We start from the raw sequence: 16,333 nt of genomic DNA, 5'->3' as shown, positions 1-16,333 counted from the left end.
TCACCACCACTTAGTGGCGAATGGCAGTTGTTGTTGTTGTTGGTGTGTGTGTAAGTCAATATGTGTGTGTGTATGTACGCCGATGTTTGTATGTGTAAATCCATGTGTGTGTGTCAGTCTATATGTCTGTCTGAGCAGTAGTGTCGCAGTTAGCGCGCTGCGCTACAAACCTGGCAACCCAGGTTCGATTCCCGCTCACGGCCAACATCAGTGACGATTATCTGAAACGGTCCTGGGCCTCCCCTAGGTCTATTCAGCCTAAAATGAGTACCTGGTGCGATGTGTAAACATCGCCACTAGTGAGTCAAAGGCGGCCGGGCGTGGTGTTGGCCACCCAACCCTTCGTGTGCCGTGCCAGCCTTTATAGGAGCTCGCTAACGGCACTTTCCCCTACAGTCTGTTAAGAATATACTGGGAATCTTTGTCTTTTTGAGTGAGTCGCTGTGTGTGTGTAAGTTGATATGTATGTGTGTGTGGCTCTATGTGCGTGTGTGAGTCGATGTGTGTGTGTGAGTCTATGTGTGTCAGTCGATGTGTGTGTGTGCATCGATATATGTGGGTGTGTGTAAGTCCATATGTGTGTGTGTGTGTGTAGATCGATGTGTGTGTGTGAGTCTATGTATGTGTGTGTCTTAGTCGATATGTATGTGTAAGTCGATGTGTGTGCGTCGGTCCATGTGTGTGTGTGTAAGTCGATGTGTGTGAGTCTATGTGTGTGAGTCTATGTGTGTGTGAGTCGGTAAAACAACCCCCTACCTCCTCGTGGTGCTGGATGGGCAACGCTGTCATGGCCAGTGCTGTGGGGGGGAGGGCCAATTCCTTATGGAGTCTGTGACCATCACAGCAGCTAAATGGGGGCTCTGGATGGGTGCGAGGGGCTGATAACCCCTCCACCTTCAATTAACTACCACTAAACTACGACCAAAAAATGTAATTAACACGTTTGTGCCGGAGGCCCCAGGGAGACTGGCGTCTATGACGTCCCCTGGCCAAACCCCATTTAGCGGAGCCAAGAGACTGAATCTCTACCCTCGGGGCTCCTCCAGAAACAACGAAAAGCCACTACGGATGGCCACGTGAAATGTCGAATGCTCACTGCAGAGGAGAGGCTGCCACTCCTCTGTCGGGAGCTGGACCGGTACTGCCTGGATCTCTGTGGCATTCAGGAGGTCCGGTGGACCGGTTCTGGCTCCTGCCACCATGAGGGGTGGACAGTCCTCTACTCGGGGCAGCAGACTGACAAACAACAGGGTGTGGCTCTTCTTTTGAACAAAATAATGAAGGGGGCATGGGAGCATGGCGGTGAGGTGTGGGAAGCTGTAAGCACCAGGCTATTTTGGGCTCGTCATCCCATCAACCAGAGGCGAGGAGTGGTGGTCGTGGTTACTTATGCCCCCACCGAAGACGAACATACATGGAGGGATGCAGGCAAAGCCGATGAGTCAGATGCCTTCTATGACCTCCTGTCACAGGTGCTGGCTAAAGTGGCACCTCGGGATAGAGTCATCATGTTGGGTGACTTCAATGCCCGAGTTGGTCATGATGCTGGCACCTGGTCTGGAGTGATTGGAGGGCATGGGCCAGATCAGCTCAAAAACAACAGTAGGAGGCTGCTAGATTTTTGTGCAGCTCATGGGCTTGTAATTACCAACACGCTGTTCTGGCATCAGCGCATCCACACATCATGGATGCATGCCGGGTCCAAGAAAGAACATCTGCTGGACTACATAGTGATGGACCAGCGGATGCGAGCCCATGTCCTTGACACCAGAACCTACCGTGGAGCTGATATGCCCTCTGACCATCGACTAGTCATCTGTAAGATGCGCCTGCCATTCTTCCACTCCGGTGGTGGGTGTACACCCAGGACCCCATTCCAACCGAAAGTGGCCTGGTCTCAGTTATCTGATGAAAGTTGCAAGCGAGAATTTCATCATCGCATGCGGCTGGGGTTGGCATCGTCCCCCACTCCTTCTGATGTCGAGGGTAAATGGGCAAGGTTTAGGACTGTGACTCATCCAGCTGCAATGGCTGCTTTGGGTACGTGGTCCAGACCTCCCCAGAGACCCTGGCTGACAGAGGAGGTGTTCAGGATAGTTGAGAAAAAGCGACAGGCCCACTGTCATCGGCTACAGAATCCCACGTCAGAGAATGAGGAGGCGTATCGCAGCCTTCGCTCGGAGGTTCGGAGAGCCATGAGGCGCTGCAAGGATGGGTGGTGATCGCGGGTTGCTGAGGAGATGGAGTCTGCCTCAGTGGCCCGCGATCACAAATCTCTATTTAACTCCATCAAAAAAGTAACCTGCAGCGCTACAGCTTTTACCATCATTAGGGGAAAAAACGGTGATCCAATCTCCGACGCCCAGGAACAGGTTTGCAGATTTGCTGAGCATTTCTGTGAGGTCCTGGTGGAGGGAAAGTCTCTCATCCAGGAAAACATCGTAGCACAAAGTGGGGATGACCCTGCTGAGGTTGCGGTGCCTCAAATATTGGAGGAAGTCACCCCCTCTGAGTGGCTGGCTGAGGTGCCATCTGTTAAGGAAGTACTGAAGGCGATCCGGAGTCTGAGACCAGGAAAGGCACCGAGAAGAGATGATCTCCCAAGCGAAATGCTGAGGGAGGGTGGCGTTTGTGCACAGACTGCCCCATATGACATCATAACAACAGTCTGGACCACTGGACGGGTTCCGCAGGATTGGAAGGATACCCTGGTCGTCCCCCTCTTTAAGAAGGGGGACCGCACAGACTGTAACAACTACAGGGACATCTCACTCCTCAGTGTGCTGGGAAAGGTCCTGGCAAGGATTATTCAACATCGCCTTGCCAGGCACGCTGAAGAGAGGCATGCGGAGCCCTAATGCGGTTCAGGAAAGGGCGGTCCTGCACAGATGCCATATTTTCTGTCCGTCTGCTACAGCAGAGGTGTAGGGAATTCCAGAAAGACCTACATCTCTGCTTTATTGACCTGGTCAAGGCCTATGATACCATCAGAAGGCCTGGGCTCTGGGTTGTTCTTCGTGCTTTTGGAGTCCCTGACCCTCTGCTCACGATCATTAAGGACCTTCACAAATGGAAGAAACACAAAAGAACTGTCAATCTCCCTCGGCCTGGGGCTCCATGCAAGTTCTCACCTCGTGGAGTTGCAATGATCATGAGAACGGTGAGGAATCAGCCCAGAACTACACGGGAGGATCTTGTCAATGATCTCAAGGCAGCTGGGAGCATAGTCACCAAGAAAACAATTGGTAACTAAGCCGTGAAGGACTGAAATCCTGCAGCGGGCAACTGTACAAAATCAGCAGGGGATCAAATACTTTTTTCCCTCACTGTACTACTGTAGGGCCAGTACATACTACTACGGTCAGTAGTTACTACTACAGTCAGTAGATAGTACTGTAGGGCTAGTAGATACGACTACGGTCAGTAGTTGCTACAGTCAGAAAAACTACTATACAGTCAGTAGCTACTACTGGCTCAGTAGATACTACTGTACAGGCAGTAGATGCAACTACAGAGTCAATAGATACTACTTACTCAGTTGTATGTAGGGTGTATAGGTAAATATACTTACGCAGGGGTAAATATATTTTTTGAGGGGGTTGACAATTTACGGAAACGTTTTATATCAACTATTTACCCCCCACTTTCTATTTCTTTTTAGACTTCTGCAAGCCTCTTATAATTTTGATGGTGGTGAGATGAACAAACAGCCCACCGGGATTTCACAATAGCTTAGTATCTGTGTATGTGTATGTAAGGTTTTTAAGAGAAGTTTTGAAATATATTTTTTGCCCGGGCAACGCCGGGTACTTCCCGCTAATTATAAATAAACATTGGATACAACTTCCACCACATTCAGATTGGGAACGGTTTCGGTTTGGCATCCTTGAGGTTCAAGAAAGCTTTCATAACGCATGGGGTTAGTAGAATCTACAAAGTGCTTAGCATGCTGCATTATGAACTCTGTGAAACGACTTTGATTCTCAGCCACAGTGAACATAATTGGCGATTGATATCCGATCAGGCATATGATATGTTCGAACCTTGGTCATTGCATAACTCGAACCCTAACCCTAATAGATTACTAGTAGCTCACCACTGGGAAGAATACCCAAACAACCGCCGTAACCAAACAGTATTCGGGTGGCCTTCATCCAGGAGCAGATTGACAGAAGGCTGTTAATTATTATTACTATTATTGTAAATGTATGTGCGTATGTTGAACTTATTTTGCACCATATGTAGCCAACCGTGCTCATCGGAGGTACGGGGCGGAAAGTCAATCAAATTAACACGAAAAACGGTTTTGAAGACGTGCGTTTTCATTCTACATTTAAAAGTGCATAGCTCCAGTGGCTTCCTAATATCTGGAAGAAGAACTTTCCAGATGGCTGCAGAAGCGCATCTGAAAGCGTGTGATGTGGTGACCACCGTCTTTGTTCGATGGTTCGCCAAAAACCACTGCGAGGGTGACCGGAGTTCACTTGATGGATTATGCTCACTAACGAGATAAGCAAGGTTTCCTGGCTCATTTGTGGCAAGTAAAGTACGTTAAGTCTGCACACTGCATTCTTTGTCGTGCTAATTACGAAGGGATAATGATGATCACATAACGCCAGGGTCGCAATGGGGTAGAGCGTCCGACTCGCAATGTTTAGATTGATGCTTGATTTAGCTCATCGTCCCTGCGGAGTCAACAGTGGTTGCCGTATGGAGTGATTGCCCCACAATGTTAAGTTGAGATATGTTGTAAGTTCTACCGCTGGCTCAGTGCCACCAATAGGGAAGCGCGCGAGTTTATGTTTGGTGTTCCGTGCACCCCTCTTATTTTCTGCTATCCTTTGTTCTCCCCCTTTTTTTCCTTTAGTTAAATACACTCGGTCTTTCCACAATGATGTCCACTTTTGTGCACATGTGCATTCACACTTACCTTTCAATTACTTTAAATCCTATAGTTCATCTCAGAGAGAGAAAAAAATGGCATGGAATGCACCTGCAGATGTGTTGGACCATTCTGAAATGGATGATATGCATGACCTAACTTTACATGCAGATTTGAATAATTTTGACACCAATATCGGAGCTCGTTGGATGAATACATTAGCAGTCAAGATGATGCCACTTCAATCTTAATTTCTCTTCCCCCATAAACATCCACATTTTAACATTCACCAGTCTTTTCAATGCATTGTACGCATCCGATGGTTGGTGACTGATGGAATAGAGAGGAATGGAGTTTTAGAGGTCATGGTCCAGTTGTCAGCACGCACGCCACGGGGTTGATTCATGCAGCTGCCATATAACACGTGCAGTGTTGGGAAGGTGTACGCATAAAAGCAGTGATCTGATGTACACAATGCAGATTGCAGACACTTGCCTTTGACAATCATTAACAGCCACGTGTCACTGTTTCATGCAGAAGAAACGCTATTCGTTTTTGCTGTGAAATATGCTTACGAGGTGAACCATACATAAACTTGTTTTATTAGTAATTTGGTGTCGTATTACCATGTTCTAAGTTCCACATAGATTTAAAAAATTCCATGAAAATTATTCTGAATGTATACAATGCATTAGTTACTTGGGTCTTTCGGTAAAGCCACGTAGATAGAAAAAATAATCACGTAGCTTTACCGAAGGATACAAAGAATATGAATTCCTACAGTCACGATAGCTTTAAGTCAATATTTAATACATTAGTTCCTTATGGGATCAATGTTTCCATTTCAAAAGTATGTTTTAGTGAACATCTCTCTATTGTAGGTGTTTCACTCTCAACTGGCTCACTCAACGGTTGCGGGAGGAGGTTTAACAAGAAATTGAAGAATTTAGCACGCAGGCTTTCATAACCAATATTGATTCGTAACTGCCTTGATGATGCTGGCTGTAACTACCAGTGAAACGTCCCTACCCAGTTATTCAATGTCGTGCAGATCACTCTCCAACAACACCGGCGGTGCTGCTGCAGCAGTAATTAAATAAGGATGTTTATTAACACGGCAACTTTTTTAATTGGCTGTGTCTGGTGGAGGAGGGTTTACGACACACATTTTTTATTTACGCGATCTGACCTTAAAACTTGATCATGAATCAAGGAATTGAAGGTTTCCAAATAAACAGGTGCTTTACTGAAACAAATTAATTAAAGGGTCACTTTTTAGGAAGCCATTGGAGCTCTGCACTTTTAGATCAAGACTGAAAACTAATTTCTTTAGAACTGCTTTTTTGTGTGTATTTTGTTGTTATTCCCCCTCACCTCCGATTACGACAGTTGGCTATGTACGGTGCGAAAGAAGTTCAACATACACACATACACTCTGAGATGCAGTGCCCATTCAGCAATAGCACTCCCAGCACCTGGAGGCAGACACACAGCCAGGCTGTAATCCTGCCTCACTACTTACATCACACAACTCCAATGCCCAAGCACCAAGTTCGCATCTAGCATACCGAAGGTGAGCGCCGCAGTGGCGAGATGTTAACTACCTGATTAGCCACTGCGTTGAGCTATCGTTTGTGGCCAGGTCGCATCTTTAAAAAAGATATATAGCTCAGTGGGCCTTACCTGGTAAAAAACAAAAATAGTTCATTAGTTTAAGGTTTACGAAACGAGTTTGCAGAGTGGCATAGCCACAGGTACCCATCTAGTTTACACTAGGCCGCTCCCCGAATTATATTGAAGGCATCTGTGGGGGCTGGCGCCCACCTCCCCACTTCCTGTGAGCGGGCGGGGCGCGACGTCCACCCCCTCCACTCATCCCTCCTCCTCGGCCACTTCTCGCCAGGCCCCCTCTGATCGGGTGATCGGCCCCTCCCACACCAGCGCCCTCTCTGAGGGACATGGCTAAGTGGCTGGCTGACCACTGCCCAGAGTTATCCCACACACGCCCCACGTACACCACCACTAATGCGGAGGTAGCTGCGTGCACGCGCGTGCCCGTGTAGGCGCACATTGCCCACCACGGCTAGCGCTAAAAATAGCCGTATGAATATGCACGCGCCCCTCCTCGTGGCTAAGCCCTAATCCGCGTGCCCACAATACGCTGACGTTCACCCACACACACAGAAATCACACTACACCGATCTTCTGAACTGAAGTTTAATAATGGCGCGTCTATAGAAAACCCTTTGCAGCCCAGAATAAATATTCTGCGAGTAGCGCCTAGCCTATCCCTATTCAATCCCTGGATGTACCCTCACTCTACTTCTCACCTCGCAGATGCACTCATGGTGTCGCACGGACGTGGTCGGAGTCGGAGGGACGAGGATCTGAGAGGTATCTGCCTGGGGTCAAGTCGTAGCAGCACTCACCAGCGTCTCTCGGACGCTGCGAGTGGCTGGGAGTCGGACCGGGCAGCTGAACGGCTGGAAGAGAACCCTTTAACGTTTTTTCGCCCCCTCTTTTTATGCCCTCGTAATCCAAAGATCCAGGGTCACGTGGTGTTAGCCTGCGCAGCCAATCGGGCGCCTACCTTTCTATTTTAAACCGATGCCCCACCCCTGTTTGGAGCGTTGCTTTCCCATTATGCCTCGATCCATTGTCTACGCACCCATCCTCCCCACCCCGGACTCAACCGGTTTGATCGGGGTGGCCGTCCTGCGGAATACACATCTGCAGTGGGTCCAGGATTTTCCCTCCCACCTCCTAGTCTGCGCTGCCCGCATTATATTTTCCCGTGCTGTTAGTGTCTCATTGCGGTTATCCCAGTGAGCTTCATCATGCCCATACAATTTTTAGCCAATTCACGGGGGCTGCAATGCAATTTGGCCTGGGGGGGGGGGGGGTCGGCCAATCTCCTGGCACTGGGATACTGTGGGACATCCCTGCTAGGGGCCCCTTGGGTAAAAACCCATGGTACCAGGTGACCCTCCCACGAGACCCTACGTGTGCGTGTGTTTAGTGGGGGTGTGCATGCGTTCGTGTGGAGGGATGCGAGGGGATGCAGCGCCGGCGCAGTTGCTCTGTTGCTGTGGCACCACACATTCTCTTGTCGTGGCAGTGTACCAACCAGCCTCCAAGGGCAATGCTGACGATCGATGGTGACTTCGTTTTTGGTAGTGTGATGTAAATAATAATTCATTACTGCCAAAGTTTATTACACGCTTTCATTTAACTCTGTCTGTTGTTGTTGTTGTATCCTCAAATCTTGTAAATCAATTTTAACCCACTTCCCAATGTGGTATCGACTGCAAACTTGGTATATTTATGTCATACTGATGACAATACTATATTCCATCATAACAAGTAAATATTTTTAAACATTATTTTGTATATGTTATATTTCGGCTTGGGTCTAATTGTCCACGGTCAACTGACGTTGGCTGTAATTGGCCACGGTCCCTTACGTTATAGCAGCTTCGGGGCCACTTCCTGGAGCCGTGGAGTTCTGCCATTGCTAGTACATTTCATAAAAGCGTGTTTTTTATATATATATTACTTGTTTTTAAGCACAGAACATAACACATACAATGGACCATTTTTATTAATTTCACACACCATGGTGACTACTCATGTTTATTCAGGCCTGGTCATATTTTATTAATATGCTAAATAAATATGGATGCACCCATAAGCTCTTACATCAATCAATGTGGCCGGTATATTGATAGAGTGAGTTCACAATAGTTTGATTTGTTGAATAATCAAATCTTTGTTTTCATGCACTATGAAATCAGTGAGCCAAGTTTGATTCCCAGCCATGAGAAACAGTCAGTGCTGAGTGACGTGTTGAACTGGTTCTGCGTCCTTCTTCACCAACCTGTATTGACCATGACGTTGAAGTATGGTTAAATAAACTGCTGGAATAAAATTCTAGAACTTATTCTTAGTTTTTTCGGTAAAGTCACGTTGAAGAGAAACAACAAAATAACAAAATATATATAAAACAATAAAAAATTCTCACGACGTTTCGACCATAACTCAAACGGTCATCATCAGGTGTGTCGGTTTGCATAAATTTATTTTGAAAACGGCATGTTTATTTATTTATATATATAAAAAAATAACGTTTGCGTCACGCGCAACGATGGCAGTTTGCCAGGACTAGTCCATCTATTTTTTGAAAAGAGGAGGGGGGAGACGAAATTTGTTTTTATGTATGCTGTCTGAAAGGCACTGTAAGCGTGAACAATCAATCAAGAACTGAAATGATTTATCAAATCTTTCCAATGATTGCTAAGATAGAATCCATCTTCTCGGTTGAAATTGTCTCTGTGTTTGTATATGTGGATAGCCTCATGAACGAATCTCTCATGGAAGCCAGATGGCTTACAAAGAACCTCCGTCTTGGAAAAGTCAATGGCATGTGAGCCTACTGAATTAGAACAATGATCTGCTACGGCCGAGGTGTTGGTCCTACCGTGTTTAAGGTCTGCTTTATGTTCACGAATGCGGTCCGAGATATGGCGTTTGGTTTCTCCAATGTAACTACTACCACAGAGGCAACTTAGTTTGTAGACACCAGGGTATTGTATGTCCGGAATCACATCTTTTACAGACGGAACCAGATCACGGATTTTATGTAATGTGTTGAAACAGACCTGGATCTTGTGTTTATTCAAGATTTTGGAGATCTTTTTTGTGATCCCAGCAATGTAGGGTAAAGTGATGGTTTTGAAAGGCTCCTCAAGAGGGTTCTTCTTCATGGTTTGAGTGATAGCTTTGCGGATTGTATAGTCGGAGTAACCATTAGCCCTAAGAGCTTGGTGTACGTGCTTGAGTTCACTGCTTATGTGTTCCTGGTCGGATATGCATTGGGCTCTATGATACAGAGTCTTGATGAGAGAATTCTTCTGTGATGGATGGTGGTGGGAATCCGGTTTCAGATAAGCATCCGTATGGGTAGCTTTCCTGTAGACAGAGTGGCTCATTGAACCATCAGGTCTCTTTTTAATTAGGACATCCAAAAAAGTTATCTTGCCATCTATTTCGACTTCCATGGTAAATCTGATGGCTGGGTGTATGGAATTGATGTGGTCGAAGAATTGGTCTAGAGCAGGCCGGCCATGTGGCCAGATGACAAAAGTGTCATCCACGTACCTCTTCCATAAGGTTGGGCGCAGAGTGGCAGTCTGGATGGCGTCAGTCTCAAATTTCTCCATGAAAATGTTAGCTATAACTGGAGAAAGGGGGGAGCCCATTGGGGTGCCCTCAGTTTGTTTGTAGAAAGTTCCATTCCAAGTGAAGTATGTATTGGTTAAACAGTGTCTCACCAGGGGGGGTACCTCAGTGTTTAGTCCTTGATGAACTAAGTCTTCAATGATTGCAATGGTGTCAGGTACAGGAACCTTGGTGAATAAGGAAACTACATCAAAACTGACAAGCAGGTCGTCTGGGGACAGGGAAATACCCTTGATTGTTGATACCAGGTGAGTAGAATTTTGTACCGCAGAGGTGGTCTTTCCAGTGAAAGGACGCAGGATTTCAGACAAAAAACGAGCTAGTTTGTAGGTGGGGGAGCTGATAGTAGAGACTATGGGACGAAGAGGTGTATCAACTTTATGTATTTTTGGTAAGCCGTATAATCTTGGTGGCCTGGCAGCAGAAGGTTTCAACGAAAACTGTTTAGATTGATCAATTAATGCGGTTGAATCAGAAATTATTTTGTTGGTTTGTGTGACGAGGCTGTTGGTGGGATCTCTTTTTATTTTTGTATAACTACCATCGTCGAGTAATTCTTTAATTTTGTTGTTGTATTCTATTTTATCCATGATAACAGTAGCATTGCCTTTGTCAGCTGAGAGAACTACAATATCATTCCTCTTTTTTAATTTATATAATTCAAAACGCTCATCTTTGCTGAGGTTGCTAGCTGGCATCTTAGCGTTTTTGAGGGTTGCAGCGATTTCAGATCTTGCTACGTCTGCAGCGATGTGACCCAGGCCCCTGAGAGCAACGTCTACTTGGGCAATTATATCATTAACTGGTATGTGTTTAGGTGTGACTGCAAAGTTTAGACCTTTAGCTAAAACGGATTTCAGACCATCGGAAATAGAACTGTTACTGCGATTAATTACGACTTTATTAACGTCTAACTTTTTGGTGTGTGGGTCCGGTCTTTTGTTGAAGAGGAGGTTAAATTTGGAAATCAGGTTTTCCTTACATTTGGTCGACATAGTAGCAGCTGAAGAGGCAGTCATATTGTCTACATGTTCCCAATCCGATGTGGACATTATTGCCGTCAATGATAAGTGTGATTTGTAGAGTGTCTTGTCTAACTGATCTAGTTCTGTGCGTATAAGTCTGATTTTTTCTGAGATAAGAGCTAAGCTAGTTTTGAAAAGAATTCGTTTCGCATTAGAAGAAGTTACAATAGCAGAGGTGAGTGTAAATGCGATTGGTATTACCCCAGAGTCGCGGCATCTCTTCAGGAAGGTGAGAGACTCGATCAGCTGAGCTTTCTTATCCCGGAGTTTGTTACACTCACCTCTGCTACTGTAACTTCTTCTAATGCGAAACGAATTCTTTTCAAAACTAGCTTAGCTCTTATCTCAGAAAAAATCAGACTTATACGCACAGAACTAGATCAGTTAGACAAGACACTCTACAAATCACACTTATCATTGACGGCAATAATGTCCACATCGGATTGGGAACATGTAGACAATATGACTGCCTCTTCAGCTGCTACTATGTCGACCAAATGTAAGGAAAACCTGATTTCCAAATTTAACCTCCTCTTCAACAAAAGACCGGACCCACACACCAAAAAGTTAGACGTTAATAAAGTCGTAATTAATCGCAGTAACAGTTCTATTTCCGATGGTCTGAAATCCGTTTTAGCTAAAGGTCTAAACTTTGCAGTCACACCTAAACACATACCAGTTAATGATATAATTGCCCAAGTAGACGTTGCTCTCAGGGGCCTGGGTCACATCGCTGCAGACGTAGCAAGATCTGAAATCGCTGCAACCCTCAAAAACGCTAAGATGCCAGCTAGCAACCTCAGCAAAGATGAGCGTTTTGAATTATATAAATTAAAAAAGAGGAATGATATTGTAGTTCTCTCAGCTGACAAAGGCAATGCTACTGTTATCATGGATAAAATAGAATACAACAACAAAATTAAAGAATTACTCGACGATGGTAGTTATACAAAAATAAAAAGAGATCCCACCAACAGCCTCGTCACACAAACCAACAAAATAATTTCTGATTCAACCGCATTAATTGATCAATCTAAACAGTTTTCGTTGAAACCTTCTGCTGCCAGGCCACCAAGATTATACGGCTTACCAAAAATACATAAAGTTGATACACCTCTTCGTCCCATAGTCTCTACTATCAGCTCCCCCACCTACAAACTAGCTCGTTTTTTGTCTGAAATCCTGCGTCCTTTCACTGGAAAGACCACCTCTGCGGTACAAAATTCTACTCACCTGGTATCAACAATCAAGGGTATTTCCCTGTCCCCAGACGACCTGCTTGTCAGTTTTGATGTAGTTTCCTTATTCACCAAGGTTCCTGTACCTGACACCATTGCAATCATTGAAGACTTAGTTCATCAAGGACTAAACACTGAGGTACCCCCCCTGGTGAGACACTGTTTAACCAATACATACTTCACTTGGAATGGAACTTTCTACAAACAAACTGAGGGCACCCCAATGGGCTCCCCCCTTTCTCCAGTTATAGCTAACATTTTCATGGAGAAATTTGAGACTGACGCCATCCAGACTGCCACTCTGCGCCCAACCTTATGGAAGAGGTACGTGGATGACACTTTTGTCATCTGGCCACATGGCCGGCCTGCTCTAGACCAATTCTTCGACCACATCAATTCCATACACCCAGCCATCAGATTTACCATGGAAGTCGAAATAGATGGCAAGATAACTTTTTTGGATGTCCTAATTAAAAAGAGACCTGATGGTTCAATAAGCCACTCTGTCTACAGGAAAGCTACCCATACGGATGCTTATCTGAAACCGGATTCCCACCACCATCCATCACAGAAGAATTCTCTCATCAAGACTCTGTATCATAGAGCCCAATGCATATCCGACCAGGAACACATAAGCAGTGAACTCAAGCACGTACACCAAGCTCTTAGGGCTAATGGTTACTCCGACTATACAATCCGCAAAGCTATCACTCAAACCATGAAGAAGAACCCTCTTGAGGAGCCTTTCAAAACCATCACTTTACCCTACATTGCTGGGATCACAAAAAAGATCTCCAAAATCTTGAATAAACACAAGATCCAGGTCCGTTTCAACACATTACATAAAATCCGTGATCTGGTTCCGTCTGTAAAAGATGTGATTCCGGACATACAATACCCTGGTGTCTACAAACTAAGTTGCCTCTGTGGTAGTAGTTACATTGGAGAAACCAAACGCCATATCTCGGACCGCATTCGTGAACATAAAGCAGACCTTAAACACGGTAGGACCAACACCTCGGCCGTAGCAGATCATTGTTCTAATTCAGTAGGCTCACATGCCATTGACTTTTCCAAGACGGAGGTTCTTTGTAAGCCATCTGGCTTCCATGAGAGATTCGTTCATGAGGCTATCCACATATACAAACACAGAGACAATTTCAACCGAGAAGATGGATTCTATCTTAGCAATCATTGGAAAGATTTGATAAATCATTTCAGTTCTTGATTGATTGTTCACGCTTACAGTGCCTTTCAGACAGCATACATAAAAACAAATTTCGTCTCCCCCCTCCTCTTTTCAAAAAATAGATGGACTAGTCCTGGCAAACTGTCATCGTTGCGCGTGACGCAAACGTTATTTTTATATATATAAATAAACATGCCGTTTTCAAAATAAATTTATGCAAACCGACACACCTGATGATGACCGTTTGAGTTATGGTCGAAACGTCGTGAGAATTTTTTATTGTTTTATATATATTTTGTTATTTTGTTGTTTCTCTTCAACGTGACTTTACCGAAAAAACTAAGAATATGAATTACTGCAGTCACGAAAGCTTTAAATCAAAATTCTAGAACTTGTTCAGGGATTGTGTACGGAGAAATAAAATACTTCAATCATTGAATTATGCGAAATAGCCATACTTCTATTTTAAAATGGAGATAACCCCGATATGTTTTAAACTACAGACCCATTAGCCTCTTCACGCACACGTATCAATTGTTCACAAACAGTTTTTGGAACAGAATAACAAACAAATTACTGGGCAACCAATCACAGGAGCAAGTAGGGTTTAGGAAATATTAATCTACCATTGACCACATGCATACTATTAGTTTGTGTTTAGTTTATTTTCCTTCCACTTTAGTTATGATTAGCACGGTTGGCTACGTACGATGTGAAAGAAATTCAACATACGTACATACATTCATCAGAATCTGGAAAGGCCAATGAATTTCCATTATTATAAAGTATATATAAAAGGGAAATTTGTGAATGTGTGTCTTTTCGAAATGTTTAGCATACTTCCTAACATGCAACAAACTTGAAATTTGGCATGTGGGTAGCTTCCAGACTGTACACAATGCAAAAAGTATAAAAATAGACTTTGTATATTTTTTGGGGGGGGCGCAATAATAGATATATTTTGCACGGCAAGTGAGCGGTGACGTCACATCTGTGATGTCACCCGCATGCGGCAGCGTTACGCAGTGTGCCTGCTGACGTCACGCACCCCCCCCCACCCTCCGCGTAGGCCGTGTATTAATCCAAGACAAGAATCCAAGTCTCGGGCGAAGCCGGGTAGTAAAGCTAGTAAAGTATAATGCAGTGTTAAAACCAAACTGTTTTGATTCCAGGTCAAGTGAAAAGAGCCTTTGATCACATGACCGTGCAGCAATGCTGCTCATTTCCATTAATGGCCTTGAGTCACTGATAAACATTCTACAGTGCTATGGCAACAGCCAGTCTGTCCATAGCACAACCACTCTTTACTTTCCCACATGTGGTACCGCCGGTTATGTTAACTCCCAGCCAGGGCTTCAACATACCCCCTTCTCATTGTGAGTCAACTTCTCGAGCAACACTGCCATCTGGGTAGATGACGTGTTGTATGACTACTTTCTATTCAAATTTTGTCTGATCTAAATGAATTTCTTGCAGCCATAATTATTATAAATTATTATAATCACAGTCGGTTTTCATTTTATGAGAAAAAAAACATATAGGGGAGAGCATAGCCAATGAGAATGTTGATGACTTTAATCAAATTATTTTACTAAATGTGCCAAGTTTCCGCTCAAGGTCATTGTAAGTTAACCCTAGCAGTTTCAGTTCAATCTTTTATCGTTACATAGTTGCATGTCGATGTCCCTTTTATTTCTGGTTTAGTGAAAAACCTGACCTTGACCCTTCAATGTAGAATGTTGAGGAACAAGAGTGAACGTCATTCCTTGTAAATTATTGTTTTGGGTGCTGTTCTCTCTGATCTACAATGGAGCTCATAGTTTCATACATATCCCTGTCATTTAACTTTATAAATCCAGCAGGCCAGGCGCACTGCAAATAATGTGTGTGAATTTGCGAAGACAGTGACTACATACTGTGACAAATATCACGTTATCTTCAATAGCAAAGCTGGATACAGCACAGATAGGGATTGAAACCTGAACAATGTACGAATTATAACAGCTTCAATATGTAAAGACATTTTTCAGAATTTTGGAACCTATTTTAGCGTGAATTGAGGAAAACATACATACACACAACGGGAAATGGCCCTGGTAAGGTAACGGTGCAGGCCTTCAATTACTTGTCAAAACGGCCATGGAAACGTTGGCTTTTAAGACATGTTCTGCCATGTACTTGTTAGACGCAATCCTACAACACAAACCATTCTGATGATTCAGGGAAACTTTACTTGGTAAATATATATTGAATGAAATCGTTGAAAAACTACGTGTTGCTGATTTTTGGATGAAATAGAAAATTAACCTCATTACATAAGTCCACAATCAATGATTACAATAATTTCCCTTTTGATTGATAGGGATGATAAACACCACTACACGAAATTATTATTCCACGGTACTGTCTGATGAATTCCTGGCTACTTCCTAGTTCTAGGGTGCCACGGTGGTGAGATGTTAACTAACTCACCTGGTATACAGGAGTTTGTGGGTTCGATGCTGACCCTGACGCTCGCTGTATATTTGGAGTTTGCATGTCTCTCTCTCCCCGTGGTCTCGTGGAATATTCTCTGGGTACTGTTTTACCCCTACATTTAGAAACCTGCGTTTAGAGTATTTGGCTGCTATAAATTTCCACGCGATAAGCCACTTTGTTGAACCTCTGAAAAGGAGCGATATAGGTCATTGAGTTTAGTTTCTTGAGTAAAAATGCTGCCACTTCGTGCCTAAAACAATCAAATTAAACTGAAAAGAATACA

Source organism: Petromyzon marinus, chromosome 18 (assembly GCF_048934315.1).
Source record: "Petromyzon marinus isolate PM22_M1 ecotype Great Lakes invasive population chromosome 18, UKy_Petmar_22M1.pri1.0, whole genome shotgun sequence".
NCBI classification, from domain to species: Eukaryota; Metazoa; Chordata; class Hyperoartia; order Petromyzontiformes; family Petromyzontidae; genus Petromyzon; species Petromyzon marinus.
Note: the sequence above shows the minus strand (reverse complement) of the source record.